This window comes from Corythoichthys intestinalis, unplaced genomic scaffold (assembly GCF_030265065.1).
Source record: "Corythoichthys intestinalis isolate RoL2023-P3 unplaced genomic scaffold, ASM3026506v1 HiC_scaffold_23, whole genome shotgun sequence".
Classification (NCBI taxonomy): Eukaryota; Metazoa; Chordata; class Actinopteri; order Syngnathiformes; family Syngnathidae; genus Corythoichthys; species Corythoichthys intestinalis.
In genome coordinates this window covers 10,865,418-10,884,705 of record NW_026651592.1, presented here as the reverse complement: position 1 = coordinate 10,884,705, position 19,288 = coordinate 10,865,418, and the positions used below count along the sequence as shown (strand labels likewise).

The 19,288-nt window shown below is 35.2% G+C and overlaps 1 protein-coding gene across 2 annotated transcripts in view; it reads right to left on the bottom strand.

Annotated features, from left to right (window-relative positions):
- LOC130911130 (tumor necrosis factor alpha-induced protein 2-like) overlaps positions 1 to 19,288 on the bottom strand; it is a 110,185-nt gene extending 90,897 nt beyond the window's left edge. Inside the window, exon 1 of one of the 2 annotated variants that reach the window (XM_057828866.1) lies at positions 19,203 to 19,288. The gene's annotated coding sequence lies outside the window, so the exon portion shown is untranslated. Of the gene's footprint in view, positions 1 to 12,451; positions 12,685 to 19,202 lie in introns of those variants that run through there. The other variant, XM_057828865.1, reaches the window with a different exon arrangement.

Sequence of the window (19,288 nt, the reverse complement as noted above, 5' to 3'; positions counted from 1 at the left end):
TTTAGCTCAGTAGTCATTGCTGGATAAAACACCAAGTAGCACTGGTCCCTAATGTGCTCCAATATAGCCGGTATCATACTGTAACGTTGACAAAGAGTCACCCGCTTCGTTAGGTTGCAATTATTTCTTTTTTGGGAACTTGTGGAATGTCAACAACAACAGGAAGGCACGTCTCTCGCTCTCCCGCACGTCACGCGGTGCATTCAGGAATGCATGCAAATATCCCCGCTATATTATAACCTGATATGTTACAATACATTTACAGTGGTACCTCTACATACGATCGCTTCGACACACGAACTTTTCGACATTCGACGTAAAATTTGACTCGCCATTTGTTTCTACATCCGACGACATGCTCGAAATACGACGACAATGGCAGCACCGCAGACGAATGCACGGCGGATTTTCTTGTGTGACAAATCAACACTGGTTTCAGAAAAGGTTGGTACAGGTGGTGAAACAAGGAAAAAGTTGACGCTTACCTTCTAAATGAAGATGCAAATGACAGAAAAATATGAGCGTAGGGTGGGCATCCGTGAAATGGCTCAACAATACATCTCCACGGTCCTCCTCCGACCATCGTTCGCCAGTCTTTATAAGTTAAACTGACAATTCTTATTGTGGTAACATCTCCAGAGAAATCGCCAACTTCGCCACGTTTTTATCATTTATTTCACAACTTATTCAAAACAAAAACACCTTCTGTCTGCCGCAATTGACGGTGTTAAGAAAACATTCAAAGTGAAAGTGAAACTCAAGCTCACCGGTCTGCCTCTGGCACGTCAGCACCGCGGTGCGTTCAGGGTCAGCAAAAAAAGTCCGCCACATTAGAACCCGATTCGTTACATTAATACAGGAATTATTATTATTATTATTATTATTCCGATTTTGATTTATAATTTATTTGTTTTGCTAAGTGTAATTGTCATTTGTAATAGTACCAGCAGTATTTTTTTAAGGATTTAGTGAAGGTTTTTGGGCTGTGGAACCAATTAATGGAATTATAATGTATTCCTATGGGAAAATCCTGCTCGACATACGACCATTTCGACTTACAAACAAGGTCCTGGAACGGATTAACTTCGTATGTAGAGGTACCACTGTATTTTGAATACTGCAAAAACTCAAAATCCTATCAGGACTTACAGGTTACTAACTTATAACTTAACTAGAACTTAAAAATGGCTTGACACAAATGGAAATTCAATTGAAACACGTGGGAAAAACTTTTAAGTGATGTGTGTTATCAAGCGTAAAGGCATTTTTAGGTAAGAAATATATATATGGCGGAAAACACAGACAAGACTGAAAAAGCAGTTTCTGCTCTTGCACTCCTCTTTAAAAGAAATTGCTGTATTTGAAGCCAAAACAACTGTTGTGTTTGATAGAACAACATGTCTATTAGTGCTGCAACGATTAATCGATTAACTCGAGTATTCGATGAGAAAAAAAAGATTCAAATAAAATTTTGCTGCTCCGAGTATTCGTTTAATTATTGGGGCGTTGTCATGGTTTATTTTGAAAGTGTTTGCATTCAGTTTTATTGGTTTGAGTGGATACACTGCCTTCTAAGTCCCCCTCATTTCACATGGCTGAATCCAGCTGCTCCATGTTAAGACCAACATAAGATAAGTTTTTGTTTGTGCTAATGTTTTTTTTTTTATGTTTTCGTAATTTAGTTTATGGGTATATTTAGCAGTTTTTTGTTGGAATATGTGTCTGAAACATTTGTTAAGAGCATTGTAAAAAAAAAAAAAAAAAAAAAAAAAAAAGTTAACGTTTTATAGCATTTAAGCTAGCGGACTTTTGCTATTTAAGTTAGCCAATTTTTCTTTTGTTGTACATAGACCCTTATTAAATTTTTTTATACCGTTTGAGGCTCAGCTCAGGTATTTAAAAAATTTTCATGTTATTTATCCGATTACTCGATTATTCGACAAACTAGTTCATCGATTAATCGACTACTAAAATAATCGATAGCTGCAGCCCTAATGTCTATATGCTGCCATAGCAGATTCTTGGCGCATGAAGCCCCTGAACTATTTTTAATTTGTCCGTTTTACCCTGAAAACCCCCGTTTACAGACGTCGCGCAACCACTTTTGTTTCAACCCAGCCGTAAAACGAGGGTAATTATATTTATTATTCAAAATGTCTGTCGTTTTTAGCTTAGAATCATTTATTGATGTCTCATATTTCGTTTAAAAAAAAAAAAAAAAAAACGACTAAAAAATTATTCACTCGCATATTTTAAAACTTTTAAACAAATTATGTCAATGAAAAAAATGGAGTCTGTAAAAAAAGTCACGAATATCTATCTCATAACTATCGCTTAATTGTATTTTTTTTTTGTTTTTTTTTTGTTACTGTCGCATTTTTCTCTGATATTTTAGATGATAAATAATCAACCCAAACAAAAAAAATGGAAAAAAAGTTTAAAAGGGTAAATATATGAAAAAGAAACTCTCGACCACTCCTTGATGTCTGCGATTTCTGCATCGCGACCCCTGTTAAATTACCATGTTTCACCCATAAAATCCCCAAAAAGTTAAGCTGTGGCCATTCGCAGCTGTGTCTTGACACTCAGTGATACGTGCTACATGGAGTTTTTGGATCAAAACAAGGTAAGCACTCGATAATATCTCATTAAAGTCATGGCGTCTGTAATTCTGCTCTCGCGTGCTCTCACCCCAGATGGGGTTTTGCTGTTAAAATTTTTTTTTTTTTCTTTTTTTTTAAATGCCCTCCTGTTCAAAATTTTTATTCCCCCAGAAAATTGAGATTTTAAGCTTTCCAATGATGTATCACACATGCATATTGGACAATTTTGAAAGTTGGCTAAACTGGGGGTCTCAGAGCGGAACTTCAAGTCATCTGAGTGTTTTCCGCCATATACAAGATCTAGGGCTGTCAAACGATTAAAATTTTTAATCGAAATAATTACAGCTTAAAAATTATTTAGTCGTAATTAATCGCAATTAATCGCAATTCAAACCATCTATAAAATATGCCATATTTTTCTGTAAATTATTGTTGGAATGGAAAGATAAGACACAAGATGGATATATACATTCAACATACGATACATAGGGACTGTCTTTGTTTATTATTACAATAAATCAACAAGATGGCATTAACATTATTAACATTCTGTTAAAGCGATCCATGGATAGAAAGACTTGCAATTCATATAAGATAAATGTTAGTACAAGTTATAGAAATTTTATATTAAACCCCTTCTTAATGTTTACGTTTTAATAAAATTTGTAAAAATTTCAATCAAAAAATAAACTAGTAGCCCGCCATTGTTGATGTAAAAAATTACTTACACAATGCTCATAGGTGCTGAAGCCTATAAAATCAGTCGCACCCAAGCGCCAGCAGAGGGCGGCAAAACTCCATAAAACACAATTAATATGTGGGCATTTCGCTGTACTGTCATTTAAATCTGAGCGGGGCATGTGCATTAATTGTGTCAAATATTTTAATGTGATTAATTTAAAAAATTAATTACCGCCCGTTAACGCGATAATTTTGACAGCCCTAATAAGATCTAAAAGTTTTTGGAGTGAAAGTAGTGAATTGGTCTTTTTTTTTAATTCTAGCCACACCTGAGAGGCAATTGTTGGCTGTTTTCAACAATGTACATCGAAAATAAAGACATTGATTGACTGAAAATGGTTCAATTTTAGATGTCTTGTTTTCTCATGTATATTTACAATTGCTCTTTTCCTAAAAAATATATGTTTTATCCAATTACGCGATAAGATTTTCAGTCGATTACTCGATTACTAAAATATTCGATAGCTGCAGCCCGAGTTGATATAAAGTGTTTTCACGAGCGGCAATCAAATCATCAATCGACATAAACCACCCTTCTCCTCTGGAATAGAATCTTTATCGTGAATGGGCTGGATCGGGTGAGAATACTCTGAATGGGGTGTGTACATGAAGCATTTTGATTCCGACCTAATGAATTAATAGCCCATCCCTATGATGCCGTTTAAAGTGCAGCAATGGGGTCAACGGCCAATGAGGTCAAAAGAGTTCAATGGAAAATTCTTTTGATTTTCACCAGGAAATGAAACATGCCAACGTCAGCAAAAAGACAAAAATAATCCCAGAGGACCCCCCCCCCCCCCCCCCAATTCCGTTTGTTTCTAAAGAAAATATTCATAACCCCTTTGGAGTTCTTTCTGGCTCATTCATTCATTCACCAATGAATTCATTGACATCAATGCTGTCCAAAAAGGCAGGAAATGGAGAGATGAAAAAAGACGGATGTCAACTTTCAGCTGCTTTTTCTTTGATGTGCCAGAAAACGCAGAGCAGAATAGAAAAAAAGTCAGCATGGGCGCGTTAACATTGAACGCGCGCGCGCACACACACGCCCTTTTTGTTTTTCCTTGACAAGTGAGAAAATTCCAGGGAATGTTTTGTCTGAGTCATCCAACATGCAAACAAGCGCTATTGTCTATCACAGTCAATCATTTATTCCCGTTAACACTTCTCCGCTTGTCGCGCCAGCCCTTTTTCCCCCTCTCTTACGACACTCGAACACACCACCAGCAATAACGTAATTAAATGCACCGTTAAACATGGCACTAACATTTTTTTTTAATTGATCAATGTGTGAAAATCTTGCATTGAGCCTTTGTGCCTCAACATAACTTGTTCCTTGATAAGTATTGTTAGCCATTAACTTGCAAGTGCCTCTTCGCACACAATAAACATTAACTCCTTATACTGCACGTATTGGCTGCCATTGCTGGCGCTGGCCTTTCATTCGGCCATCACGGTCGAAATGGATTGGACGTCTAGGGCCATCAATGGCGCTCAAACGTGAGCATTCATAGCCATGCTTCCTAGTGTAAATTAATTGGACGTGCATTGTAGGGTTACAGCTTTCGATTAACGTATCAACTAGATAGTTCTAATACTCGAACAGGGCCTTCAATAGACCTGCAGGGGCCCGGGGACAAGAGACCATTATAGACCCCACTCACATGACGTCACAACCACGCCTCCGCGCCATATTGTCCGTCTACTCGTCGTGTTGATGCATTACCGCTACGTAAATTCCTCCTATTATGGCGTGTTTTTCTGCTCGTTAACATTAATAATCAAAATGGTGAAGGCGTGTGTGGCGGTTGGTTGCAGTAACAGATAAGGTAGACGGAGAGACTTGAAGTTCTACCATATTCCGAGAGACCCGGAGAGAAGAGCGAGATGGACTGCTGCAATTCGACGAGAAAACTGGGCACCAAACGATCACCACAGATAATGTAGTAGTTATTTTATATCTGGTAAGATGCATTTAATATAAATTTGGAGGGTTTTAGGCTGACAACCACAATTAAGATCATTGCGAGGCTAATCGCCGACAACATACAGTTTCAAATTCAAGATGCTTATTTCTTCCACCATCATTACATTTTGAATAATATTTAGCTGGTACCAAGTGAAAGAAGCTGGCCTCGTCGACGGATCATCAGTTAAACAGGTGTGTCCAAACCTTTTGCGAAGGGGGCCAGATTTGGTGTGGTAAAAATGCGGGGGGCTACCTTGGCTGATTTACATAGAACAATATATTTAAACAAATTTTAGCAAGCCCTTCTGTGTGTCACATTTGCTTTATTATTTTTTTTAATTCATAATTCCAACAGTCTCGTCTTTGTGGCTTTCTCTTTCGACACTCGGACTCTTGCGAAATACTGCTGCTGTGAAAAAATAAACTAGCTTCAAGTTGCTATAATTTCTCGCTAAGTATCTTCCCTGTAATGTTGTCGTACATGTCAGCGTGTCTTGTTTGGTAATATTGTGCCACATCGAACTCTTTGAAAACATCGACTGTCTCTTTGCAAATGAGGCAGACACAGTTGTTACGTGTTTTATTGAAGAAATAGTCCAATATCCACCTATCCTTGAAGCGTCGGCCATCGCAGTCAACTTTTTTTTTTTTTCTTTGATTGTCGCCATTTTAGAAATCACACAGGGTAATGTTGCTTAGAGTGCTGCTCTTAAAGTTTTTCAAACTTTCGTGAGAATAGGCTGATTTTGTGTGGACAAGATAGTTGTAGATATCAGGGTAGCAGATGTCAGGCAGAGAGGGCGAAGACAGCGGGTCGAAAAATATCGATTTAGGCATCAAATATGGATCTGGCGAATGGATAGACTGAAGCTTTTCCACATAACGCCTTTTATGCAACGCATCCAATGAGTTTACAGCGTCTGAAAGCACCGGCGCTTCCATGAATTGCTCTATAAACTGAACGACTAATTGAAACCATTGAGAATAGGGCTAAACAGAGACGGACAATATGGCGGCCGGGTACAGCGACACATCATTCTGTGACGTTGGTGAGTAGGGTATATAAATTATGGGGCGCCGTTTGTAAAGCAGCACATGCTGAAAATTACGACAACATTTTCTCACATTTAGCGCCACACAGTGTTTAAAATGGTGTGAAATTTTTATTTTTGCCCATTTACAACATTATTTAGCAACTTAAATATTTATTTTTAAATAAGAAGTTTTGGACCTGATTGTTTAAATCCAGAACTAAATATTTAATTTAAATCTTAAACTTATATCCTATATCCTAAATGTTAAATCAGGAAACGGTCGGAACTAAATATTTAGCTTAATATGCAAATTCACATGACTGGAGACCGGAAGTAACAAAATAAAAGCTGGTGGAGCAGCTCAGACTGTCTGTTTACGTTGCTTGAAAATGAATAAAACCTACTCAACGGTGGCAGTCTGCTCTTAGACATGAGTCATTGTGATAGTAACAATATATAGGTAAAATACATATTTAGGAGAAACTATTTAAAGAGCATTTTGTGTGCTCCAGCTTTTATTTTGTTACTTCCGGTCTCAAGTCATGTGAATTTGCATATTAAGTTAAATATTTAGTTCCAACCATTTCCAGATTTAGCATTTAGGAAATAGGATATAAATGTAACATTTAAATTAAATATTTAGTTCTGGATTTAAACATTCAGGTACAAAACATTTAAAAATGAATGTTTAAGTTGCTAAATAATGTTGTAAATGTGCAAGAAAAAGTGACTCAAAATATTTACACATCGTTTTAAACACTGTGTGGCGCTAAATGTGAGAAAATGTCGTAATTTTCAGCATGTGCTGCTTTACAAACAGCGTCCCATAATAAACTTATGAATACACATTAAAAAAAAATCATTAGCATTTATTGGTCTTAACAGAGAGCAGCTGGATTCAGCCATGTTAAATGAGTTAGGTCATTTATTTGTTGCCACTAGAGGGTAGTGTACCCACCGAAATCAATAAAACTAAATGCAAACGCTTTCAAAACAAACCATTACAACGCCACTCACACTAAACGAATACTGGATGCCATAAAATTTGATCCGAAGCTTTTTTCTAATCGAATTACTTGAATTAATCAATTAATCGTTGCAGTACTAGTGCATTGTTGTGAACAGTAGGCAATCAAGTAAATACAATGGGAAAATATATATATTTATATAAACTTTAAAATGTTATTGTGGGACATTACCCCCAATTTATTTATTATAAGAATACTGTTTGTCACTCATCAAGTTCATGCCTCAGAGACTGCAAGTGGTCATAAAAGCCAGAGGTGGTGCAAGTAAATACTAGAGATGTGTTTTGATTGTTATTTCTTTGTTTGTTTCTCATGATTTCATATATTTTTCCTCTGAATAGAGTGATTCTATATTTATTTCCCTGCACTTGCTCTATAAAAGTAACATTTACCGACCACCACAATGTTTTTTATTCATTTGTTTTAGTGTTTCTGACTGCTAAAGAGTAACAACAATATTGGCCTGAATATAAGACTGTTTTTTGCATTGAAATAAGACTGAAAAAGTGGGGGTCGTCTTATATTCACTGTCTAGACATTATACTCATTCACGACGCCAGATTGTGCCAGATATCATTGAAGCGATGTTCTGTCATGACAGATCTCAGCTACTCTCAAGTTTAACCAGTTTGCATTATTTTATTGCAATGTTTTTCCTTATTCAGATTTGTTTCAAGACTACAGTTAGTTAGACCTCACTTTGATGGTTAATGCAGTTATTGCAGTTTTGTTGTTTTTATCACAATAGATTGGTTTATTTATATTTCAAAAATCAGAAGCCATTCATTTACGAATGTGATTGCAATTTAGTTTACATATGTAAATGTTCAGATACGAAGACGTGAATAAGAAAAAATAACATGCTTTTTCTCTCAAATATTTTGTTATAATCATTTGTTTCAGATGTACTTTAATTATTTTTTGTATAAAAATTAATTTGGAGTTCAAAAAGTTTTTTTTCAAACTTGAATCTTGAAAAAGAGGGGGTCTTCTTATAATCAGCGCCGTCTTATATTCGGGCCAATACGGGAATTAATTTTTAAGGTTTTTTCTATATTCTGTTTTTTTTTAATCATTTTCATGTATGTACAGCAAGTACTGTACATGAAAAAAAAGTATTTATGAAAAAAATTGAGAACTTAATTGAAAAGTACAACAATTATGAGAAAATCATTAAGTAACAATACAAATTAAAAATTTTGAAAGTATTTTAGTATTAAATAATAAAGGAATCAGTCAATTCATCCTTTTTATCCATTAATTTTTTTTTTTATTATCTGTTTTTGATTTTTTTTTACGATCTACATTTTTAATTTTCTATATTTTCCTCAATTATTTTTAAACATTTTCCCCCAAAATTTAGCATTATCCAATTTTTAAGTTATATTCTATGTTTAGTTCTTTTTATCATTTTCATGTATGTACAGTGAAAAATAGTATTTATGAAAAAAATAGAGAATTTAATTGAAAAGCACAGCAATTATGAGAAAACCTTTAAATAACAACAATAGAAATTAAAAATTTTGAAAAGCATTTTAGTATCAAATAATAAAGAAATTAGTCAATTCAACCGTTTCATTAATTTAAAAAAAATTTTTTTTTTAAATTTTTGTTTTAATTTTCTGTTTATTTTGAATTATTTTTTACTATCTACATTTTATTTTTAATTTTCTATATGTTCCTCTATTATTTTATTTTACCCCGCAAATTTAGCATTATCCAACTTTTAAGTTATATTCTATATTAAGTTCTTTTTGTCATTTTCATGTATGTATGTATTCTTCCAATACATTTTGACGTATATTTGTTAAAAGTAAATTTAAAAAGCTTTTTCTCTCAAATATGTTGTTATAATCATTTGTTTCAGATGTACTGTAAATATTTTCTGTATGAAAATTAATTTGGTGTTCAAAAAGTCTTTTTTTTCAAACTTGAGTCTTGAAAAAGAGATTCTTATAATCTTAGAGAGAGTCTTATAATCAGGGCCGTCTTATATTCGGGCCGATACGGTAATTCATTATTTTTTTCAAGCTTTTTATGCGACTTTTTTCTACATAATAAAATGTCTGAGTGAGTGCTCGTCCAAGACTGGTGATTCCATACTTTTTGCCAGGGGTTGTATATTTTTCTGTTTCATGCTCGTACACCCTCTCACCCTCATTCCCGAAAAGCAGTGCCACAAAATTGTTTTTCTTGGTCACCAGTGCAGCTATAGCGTTTGGTACTTAAAGCTAACAATGTAGTTTTGATCTGGCCAGAGAGGCGTCTCTCTGGTAGCTCTGTGATCAAAGGCACAAATGTGTTAATTATTGTTAAGGTTGGTACACAGTCTGAAGTGTGGTGTGGCATATCATTTATTGTGTAAGTGAGAGGCTGTTCTCGGTAATTGAACGGGACTCTGTATCGGCAGAGTCTCAAAATCAGGTGACTTGGACTTGGACGCAAAAATATGCGATCGGGACATCAAGGATTTGGGTGTTTATCTGTGAATGATAAAGATTAGTGTATGTAAAAGGAATCCTGAAAGCCATGTCTCAGCCCAATTGCTGCTTTTCTGAAGAAAAACAGAAGTTCACATTTAATAATTTTTTTTTTTTTTTAACTCACATTCTGTGATGGGACTATTGCGCAGGCACACATAGTGGTGGCAATGTTCAAACGATATATTGTGCAGGCCAAATGTACATTATTTATTTAATCTGTATTAGGATTTTTTTTTATATATCATTCCAAAAATATATAAAAATTTATAAAATTTAAAAAATGAATAACAACAGGCATTAACTGTTTAATGTCCCCAATAACACTATAAAGTTTTTGTTTGTTTTTTACTTCTAAAGGGCCAAATGTAACACAAAATGATTAACATAATAATATAAAGTACTGCACAAATTTTTAAGTTTTGAACGCTGTGGGTGTGAAGTTGAACAGAATAACAAAAAATATTTTTGAAATAAACAATAAAAAACAAGACTGTAAAATGCATAAAATTTTAGAACCATCAATACAAATACTTACTCAGCAATTTTTGGGCATATTTATAATCTATATTTAGCAATTACAACATGAAAACAATAGCATTTCATTAATTCATGCGCTGCCATTGACAGAGATAGACCATAAGCGGATTTTAAGTGCCAAAACGTTTCATTGCATGTAATTGACTTTCCTATGTATATATATACACATATATATATATATATATATAATATATGTATACATACATATATATACACATATATATATTATATATGTATACATACATATATATGTATACATATATACACATATATATGTATACATATATATGTGTATATATATGTATACATATATATACACATATATATGTATACATATATATACACATATATATGTATACATATATATACATATATATATATATACATATATATACACATATATGTATACATATATATACATATATATATATAAGTTGTAAAGCAATAAAACGGCAACAAAAATGAATGAAGTTAACAAAAAAAATTTTATAATGGGTCGAAATTATTTTTGAAGCACCTTAGAAAGTAATTTTCTTTGCATATAATTTAAAGTATATATATTAGAGAAAAAAATATTTTTAAATGATTTTTTTATTTGATTGAAATTTTTTTTTTTTTGGATTGAAGCAACTTTTTTAGGGATTGATTGAATTAGACACAAATGCCCTAATCGTAATTTGGCCCAAACAGAAAAAGGATTGCTTGAATCAAAGAAAAAATTTTAAATTAGAAGTTAAGTGTTCAAATGCAAATTTTTCAATCCCAAATATTTTTTCGCATTCAAAAATTGTTTCTATGATTGAAATTTTTCTTTTTTTGATTGAAGTTATTTTTCATTTGAAAATCTATATTTTTTTGAAGCAACTTATTTTTTGATTGAATATTAAAGAGAAACAGTTCCTAGCCAAAATGTGCCCCAAACACAAAACATTACTTCAATCAAACAGATGCTTCAATCAAAATAAATAAATAAATAAATAAAAATTAACCAAAAAAAAAAATAGCTTTCACATGCATTTTTTTTGGTTGTTGTTGTTTTTTGAGTTTCAAATTCATTTTTGCATTCAAACACATTTTTTTTATTGAAGCGACTTTTTTTGGGTTGAAAAAATATATTTTGATTAAAGCTACTTTTTTTTTGATTGACTAATAAAGACACAAATATACCTCCATATGGCTCCGCCCAGGGAATACAATTTTTGACTGGGGTAACTACATTGGCACGACACCGGGGGGCGTACCAAATTCAATGGATGACGATCTTGGCGAGAAGTATTACCTAAGCAGCCCGATTTGAAATTCCCCCCAAGAATGATGGGGAAACAAAAAAAAAAAAAAAAAAAAAAAAAACTCATTGCCAACTTATTATTTTAAATATTATTCTAAGTTAATTTTCTTGCTGACACTGCGTTTTGGGGTCATCAACATATTGTGCCCCCCCAGCCCCAAAAGTCAAACTCCGCCTATGAGATAGACGTCAAATCCATTTGAACTAAGATTGTTGAAGCGGTGCCATTGACGGCGAAAAACGTCCAATCCGTTTGGACTGGAAGAGAATTTAAATCCCAGTCCAAATGGATTAGACGTATCAGTGGGCGCCATTGTTGGTAATTCATAAAATATAATATCAAAGCCGTTAGAACGTTAAGAGGTTTGTTGATCTATTTCCATAGTTTTCAGTGCTGTGAGTCAGAATTTGACAAAATTAGTGTGAAGTCAAAATATATATTGGAGAAAAAAAAGCTCATTTTTAAAGCAACTCTAGTTCCTCTATCACCAACACTGGCAGCTAATAATGGGTTATTCAACATTCTTTTGAGAAAATTGAAAACAAACCACGGACTCCACCACGCATCCACTCCATTCCTATAGTCCAAACAATAACAAGTGCAAAATTGACTTTCACCACCTTGCAAAAGTTTTAACAATGACATTAACGTCAACGTAACGCACTTTTGACATTTTTCTGTCAAGCTTCGACACGTTTCACCTCATTTCTGCACTTTAATTACCACGCTCTTTAATTGCGATACAAGGTTCGAACGTGTGCACCTACCGCTGCGAGCCATGATGGCGTCTCGGTGGTTCGACGAGAAGAACTTGAGGGGATAAAAGTGAAAGAGTCTCCCGTGGAAGAAAAAAAAAAAAAGTGGGTTTGGTTCTGCTCCCCTCGAGGACGAAGCAAAAGTAACGCTTGGGACGCTAGAGAAGTGTTGCCTTCACTGACGCTCGGAAATGTCGTCATAAATATAAAGCGGCTGACGCTGAGTGACAACTAGGCTTCCTGTGTATGGAGGTCACATGCGTGTCCTCTAAATTGACCACGCCCACAAAAACCGCAGGAAAAGTACTGTGTGTGTGCGTGTGTGTGCATTCCTGCAACTATAGGACCGGCCCATCAGTCATCAGCTGATACACACACACAGCTACAAAAGCGCTGACACAATCCTCATGGACTTTCAGCACAGGTGAGCACCACAAGTATATGTACTATAAACATCAGGAGTGGGAACCTCTTGGTACCTCACGATACGATACAACTGGCAATACAAAGCTCACGATAACGATGATCTGACAATATGGCAATACAACGATTATCGATACATTGGTTGGAAATCATTCTAGGCAGTGGCGGACTTGGCAATTTGGGGGCTTAAGGCGAACATATCCAGGACCCTCTTCATGGGTCAGGGGTTAAAAAGGTGAGAAGGGTGTGGAGGAAATATGTTCCGGTACACTAGGGCTGTCCTAAACGACAAATTTTCTCCTGATTAGTCAGCCGACTAGTTTTAAGATTAGTCGACTAATCTAATAATTTTCTTTTTTTTGTTTTTTTTTTTTTTTTTTTACTAATTCAGCAATGAAATTTTTTTTTTGCGCTTTTTAATTCACAAAACCATTTTGGAACACATACATTCTTTATTAAAGTACAAATAATCATGTAAATAACAATTATTAATCACAAATAAAAATGAGGTTAAATGCTGATAGCATTTACTAGCAGTGTTGTTAATAACGGCGTTACAATATAACAGCGTTACTAACGGCGTTATTTTTTTCAGTAGTGGGTAATCTAATTAATATCTTTTCTCATCTTGGCAACGCCGTTACCGTTACTGAGGACGGAAAGGCATGCGTTACTATGCGTTATTATATTGGTCGAAAAGTCTGAGGGAGACGGACTCACCGAGACGACAGAGCAGAGCAGGAGTGGGGAGGAGGCAAGGAAGTTGTGACGCTGAGCAAACGTGATGCTAGGTTGCTCCAATAATACCTGTTGTAGTCGATAGCGTACAAACTACGCCCGCATGTTATGGTAGATATGGTAGACATGGTAGATATCACATGTACTGTATATAGATATAACTAGATGCAAAATGACAGACACGGCACTAGATGCGTTAGTAAACAGCCGCCATCTTAAAGCAGTAGACCTTTTATTACGGCTCTGTTGTAGAGAACCTTCCTAGCGAACCTAAGTAACTTTTTATCTAAAATACTTCTAAATCGGCAAAATCTTGACTTGAATCTATCTTTAAATGATGACACAGTTTTAAAACTTTCATATGTCGAAAGTAGAGAGAAGGGAACTAATGCAATAATGGGAGCAATTTTAACAACTTTTAACAGTTGATTCAGGGTAAAGGGTAAATTAGGGTAAAGAATTGGGCTCGGGCCAATTGCACCAAAAACCTTCACAAAAAACTTTACATAGTGTGGCCAATGTTTTTTTTTTTGGTTTTTTTTAGAGGGGAAAAAAAAGTAATTATCACCAATTACTTGGCCAAGTAATTAATTACTCTTACATTCAGGTAATTGAGTTACTAACGCAATTAATTTTTGGGAGAAGTAATTTGTAACTATAATTAATTACTTTTTTTCAGTAAGATTAACAACACTGTTTACTAGTGCAAAAGAATGGAAAGTAAACAGATTCAGAACATTGACTTTGCCTTTCCAACATTATTCAAAACAATTCTTCAAAAAATTCGAGCATTATTATTATAGTATACTACTATATGTAATAGTATAATAATTATAATAATTATTCATTGCCAATCATATTTGTCATAGAGAGTGTAATTTGAAAGCTATTCTTAGTATAGAATCTGTATTCTGTAGTATTTACTCAACATATTATAATATTAATTCTGAAGTATGTGGGATTAACTCCAGAAATCATTATTTATATGACGAACATGACATGCTTTTATTTTGAAATGTTCACCGGTGGTACGTTCGCTAAACCGCTAACCGAAAGCTTTACACTCCGTAAAAAAAAACATTCTTCGTCATTACTTGTGGTGTCACTAACAGCTTTTTTTTTTTTTTTCGTTAGCAAATGCTGTTAACCAGCTGTTGAGTGTTAATGTATGACTGATTGGAACTGTACTGCATTGTTTCGCTACAGGGTGTGCTGTTGTGTATTTTATGCTCGGTGTAAAGAAGAAAGTTAAAAGAGGCATTAGTGGCCTGTTTTCAACTTCTCCATCACTGCACTTTGGCTCCTATGGAGAGCACGTTCACTCATGTGTTCAAAATAAACGATAACTGACGTGCAAAGTAGCAAGTGAGCTGTAAAAATAGCGAGCTTAGTGGTGTGAAAAACCCGGGAGAGCTAAGTGAAGCTAACGCACAGCTAAGCGGAGCTAGGCGATGCTAAACGGAGCTAAGCGAAGCTAAACGGCGCTAAATGAAGCTATACGACTGATACTCAGTCCGTCGTCATTTAACAGTCCATTGTAGTGTGGAGGAGAGATAATATAAATGCAGCATTCAAATGGCTTTCTTTTTTGTTTTGTTATTTGTTTGTTTGATATGCTGACATAATAATACATGACAAATAGTTGGGGGTGCTGCTGGTTCCGTTGGCCCAAGCCCTTGCTCGTTAGGGCAAGGGCAGCTGGTTGGGAGCCCCCTACTGGTTGGGGGCCTAAGGCGATCGCCTACTTCGCCTGAATAGTAGATCCGCCTACGATTCTAGGATAGTCTACAAACAACTAATAAACAGAAAAATAAGCTTCTCCTGTGAATTGGAATGAGTTTATTAGGGCTGTCAAACGATTAAAATGTTTAATCAAGTTAATCACAGCTTAAAAATTAATTAATCGTAATTAATCGCAATTCAAACCATCTATAAAATATGCCATATTTTTCTGTAAATTATTGTTGGAATGGAAAGATAAGACACAAGACGGATATATACATTCAACATACTGTACATAAGTACTGTATTTCTTTATTATAACAATAAATTAACAAGATGGCATTAACATTATTAACATTCTGTTAAAGCAATCCATGGATAGAAAGACTTGTAGTTCCTAAAAGATAAATGTTAGTAGAAGTTATAGAAATTTCATATTAAAACCCCTCTTAATGTTTTCTTTTTAATAAAATTTGCAAAATTTTCAAACAAAAAATTATCTAGTAGTTCACCATTGTTGATGTCAATAATTACACAATGCTCATGGTGCTGAAACCCATAAAATCAGTCGCACCCAAGCGCCAGCAGAGGGCGACAAAACAAGAAAAAACATAAGTAAGAAGTGGATATGACACTGTGCTGTCATTTTAATCTGTTTGAGCGGGGCATGTGCGTTAAATGCGTCAAATATTTTAACGTGATTAATTTTTAAAAATTAATTACCACCCGTTAACGCGATAATTTTGACAGCCCTAAATTAAACATTGGCTCGGCTTTATCTCGGTGGCGTGACGCCCTCCCACCTCGTCAGCGCTGACGAGTTCAAGTGATGCAGGGGGCTGTTGCCACACAGTTGCTAACCGTCATGTGCTATTGTTTAGCCACAACTGGATTCATTACCTTTACTACCTATTCGTCCATCCCACAGCTGCTGGAAACAGAAATGTTTTTTAATCCATCTGCAGGCGACCAGGAGATTGATTTTTAATTCATTACTATTGACTAGACTGTTCGGGTGTGCACTGGTCCTGATGGTCTTCCTTAAGGCAAAACACTACCGCTTTTTTCCACAAGCGTCGCAAAAATCGACCAAAACTGAAAAGCGACTAAGTGTTGCTTTAACTTTTAACTTTACAAAAAAATAAGAATTGAAGAATCCACAATGAGTACACATGAATGTGAACATACATATATGAATATACTTGTTTTAATCTTATTAGTTTTACTTTTAAATTTGATACATAAGAATATTTACCTATATTTATTTTCTATCTTTTGAATATGAATTTAAAATGTAATTCAAACAAGATTATTACATGTATCGTAAAGAAACACAAATATGAACACGTGTAAAAAAAAACTCAAAAGGTAACAATAACATTTTTAATATAGTTATTATCATGACACACCCACATACAGTTAAAATGTGCATTCATGTTAGTTATCTTTTCACCTCATCTTTATACTCTCACTACTTTGCCCTCACAACAACGTTGTTACATAATATCCACAGACACACACACACACTCACCCTTTATCGCACATGCATACACACTAATGGTGCTCAGTACTGTCTTAACTTGCCTTGTTTAACCCTTTGATTCCTGAATTTACATTTAACAAATATAGAGTAAATAAAATACTGAAGGAATACTTACAGTGGTATGAAAAAGTATCTGAACCTTTTGGAATTTCTCACATTTCTCCATAAGATCCCCATCAAATGTGATCTGATCTTTGTCAAAATCACACAGATGAAAAAACTGTCTGCTTTAACTAAAGCCACCCAAACATTTATATTTTAATGAGGATAGTATGTAAACAATGACAGAAGGGGGAAAAATAAGTAAGTGAACCCTAACCATCAGACTGGCACATCGATCAGAAATGGTCTTGGCCCATTCTTCTCTACAAAACTTCTGTAGTACAGTCAAATTCCTGGGATGTCTGGCATAAATCGCTGTGTTTTGGTCATGCCACAGCATCTCAATGGGTTTCAAGTCTGGACTTTAACTTGGCCACTCCAGAACGTGTATTTTGTTGTTCTGAAACCATTCTGAAGTTGATTTACTTCTGAGTTTTAGATCATTGTCTCGTTGCAGCATCCGTCCTCTTTTTAACTTCAACTGTCTGTCAGACGGCCTCAGGTTTTCCTGCAAAACATCCTGATAAACCTTTGAATTCATTCTTTCATTCATGATTGCAAGTTGTCCAGGCCCTGAGGCAGCAAAACAGCCCCAAATCATGATGATCCCTACACTATGATTCATGGTGGAGATGAGGTGTTTATGTTGGTGAGCTGTTCCATTTTCTCTCCACACATGACGTTGTGTGTTACTTCCAAACAATTCAACTTTGGTTTCATCAGTCCATATAATATTTTGCCAAAACTTCTGTTGAGGGTCCAAGTGCCTTTTTGCTGACATTAAACGAGCAACTATGTGTTTTTTGGGGGGCTCTCTGAGTATTCTGCACTGAACTCTTGGCAACATCTTTGGTGGACGGCCACTCCTTGGGAGAGAAACAACAGTGCCAAACTCTCTTCATTTGTAGACAACTTCTCTGACTGTGGATTGATGAACATCCAGATTTTTAGAGATGGTTTTCTATCCTTTCCCAACTTTATACAAATCAACAATCCTTGATCGCAGCTGTTTTGACCGAGCAATGATGCACATCAGACAATGCTTCTCATCAAGACAGTTCTTGCCAGGTGTGTGTTTTATAGGTGGCAGGGCAGCTTTAAACCACTCATCATTGATTGGGCACACACCTGACTTAAATTGTTTGGTAAAAAATAAGTTTCAATTGCTCTTTAAGTCTCCTTAGGTCGAGGGTTCACTTATTTTTTCCCCCTTCTGTCATTGTTTGCATGGTATGCTCATTAAAATATGAAAACCTAGAAATGTTTGGGACTAAATACTTATTTACCCTACTGTAGTTGATGAGTACACAGAGTGTGTCAGTGATTTCTGCAAGTTTTTAGCAGACCCTCAAGGGTTCTTTTTTACCTCTTTGAGTATTCTGCTCTGAACTCTTGGCCTCATCTTTGGTGAACGGCCACCCCTTGGGAGAGAAGCAAGAGTGCCAAACTGTATTTGTAGACAACTTCTCTGACTGTCGATTGATGACCATCCATACCTTTAGAGGTGGTTTTGCATCCTTTCTCAGCATCATACAAATCAACAGTCCTTGATCGCAGGTCTTCAGACAGCTCCTTTAACCGAGCCACAATGCTTCTCATCAAGATAATTCTTACCAGGTGTGTGTTTTATAGTGGGCAGGGCAGCTTTGAAACCACTCATCTGTGATTGGGCACATACATTACTTAAATTGTTGGTAAAAATTGGTTTCAATTGGTCTTTAAGTCTCTTTAGGCAGAGGGTTCATTTATTTATTCATCCCCCTTCTGTCAATGCTTGCATGCTATCCTCATTAAAATATGAAAAAACACCCAAACATTGATCGGTTTAGTTAAAGCAGACACTGTTTTTACATCTGTGTGATTTTGACAAAGATCAGATCACATTTGATGGGGATTTTATACAGAAATGTCAGAAATTCCAAAAGGTTCAGATACATTTTCTTACCATTGTAAGTACATGATAATAGTATTAATAAAAAAATATATCTTTCTGTAACAGCTGGGTGGATTTTGACGAAATTTTACACAGTTGCAGTTTATCACCGACGTGTTAGTCGACCTGTTTAAAGCAACACTTTCAATGCCATTGACGGTGCTAAACGTCCGATCCATTTGGAATGGGAAACCAGCAAGTGACAAATTGTCAGTTAATCATTCCAATTTCTATGTTAAATATCAATTCTGAGCAGCACTGCCATTGATCATCCATTCGGCAAAAAAGAATCAACTTATTACCTTCTTGTTCTTGTCTTTTTCTGCTCTGACGGTTAGAAGAACATTCCAAGATGGCTCCTCACATCTCGTCCACAATCTCCTCCGGC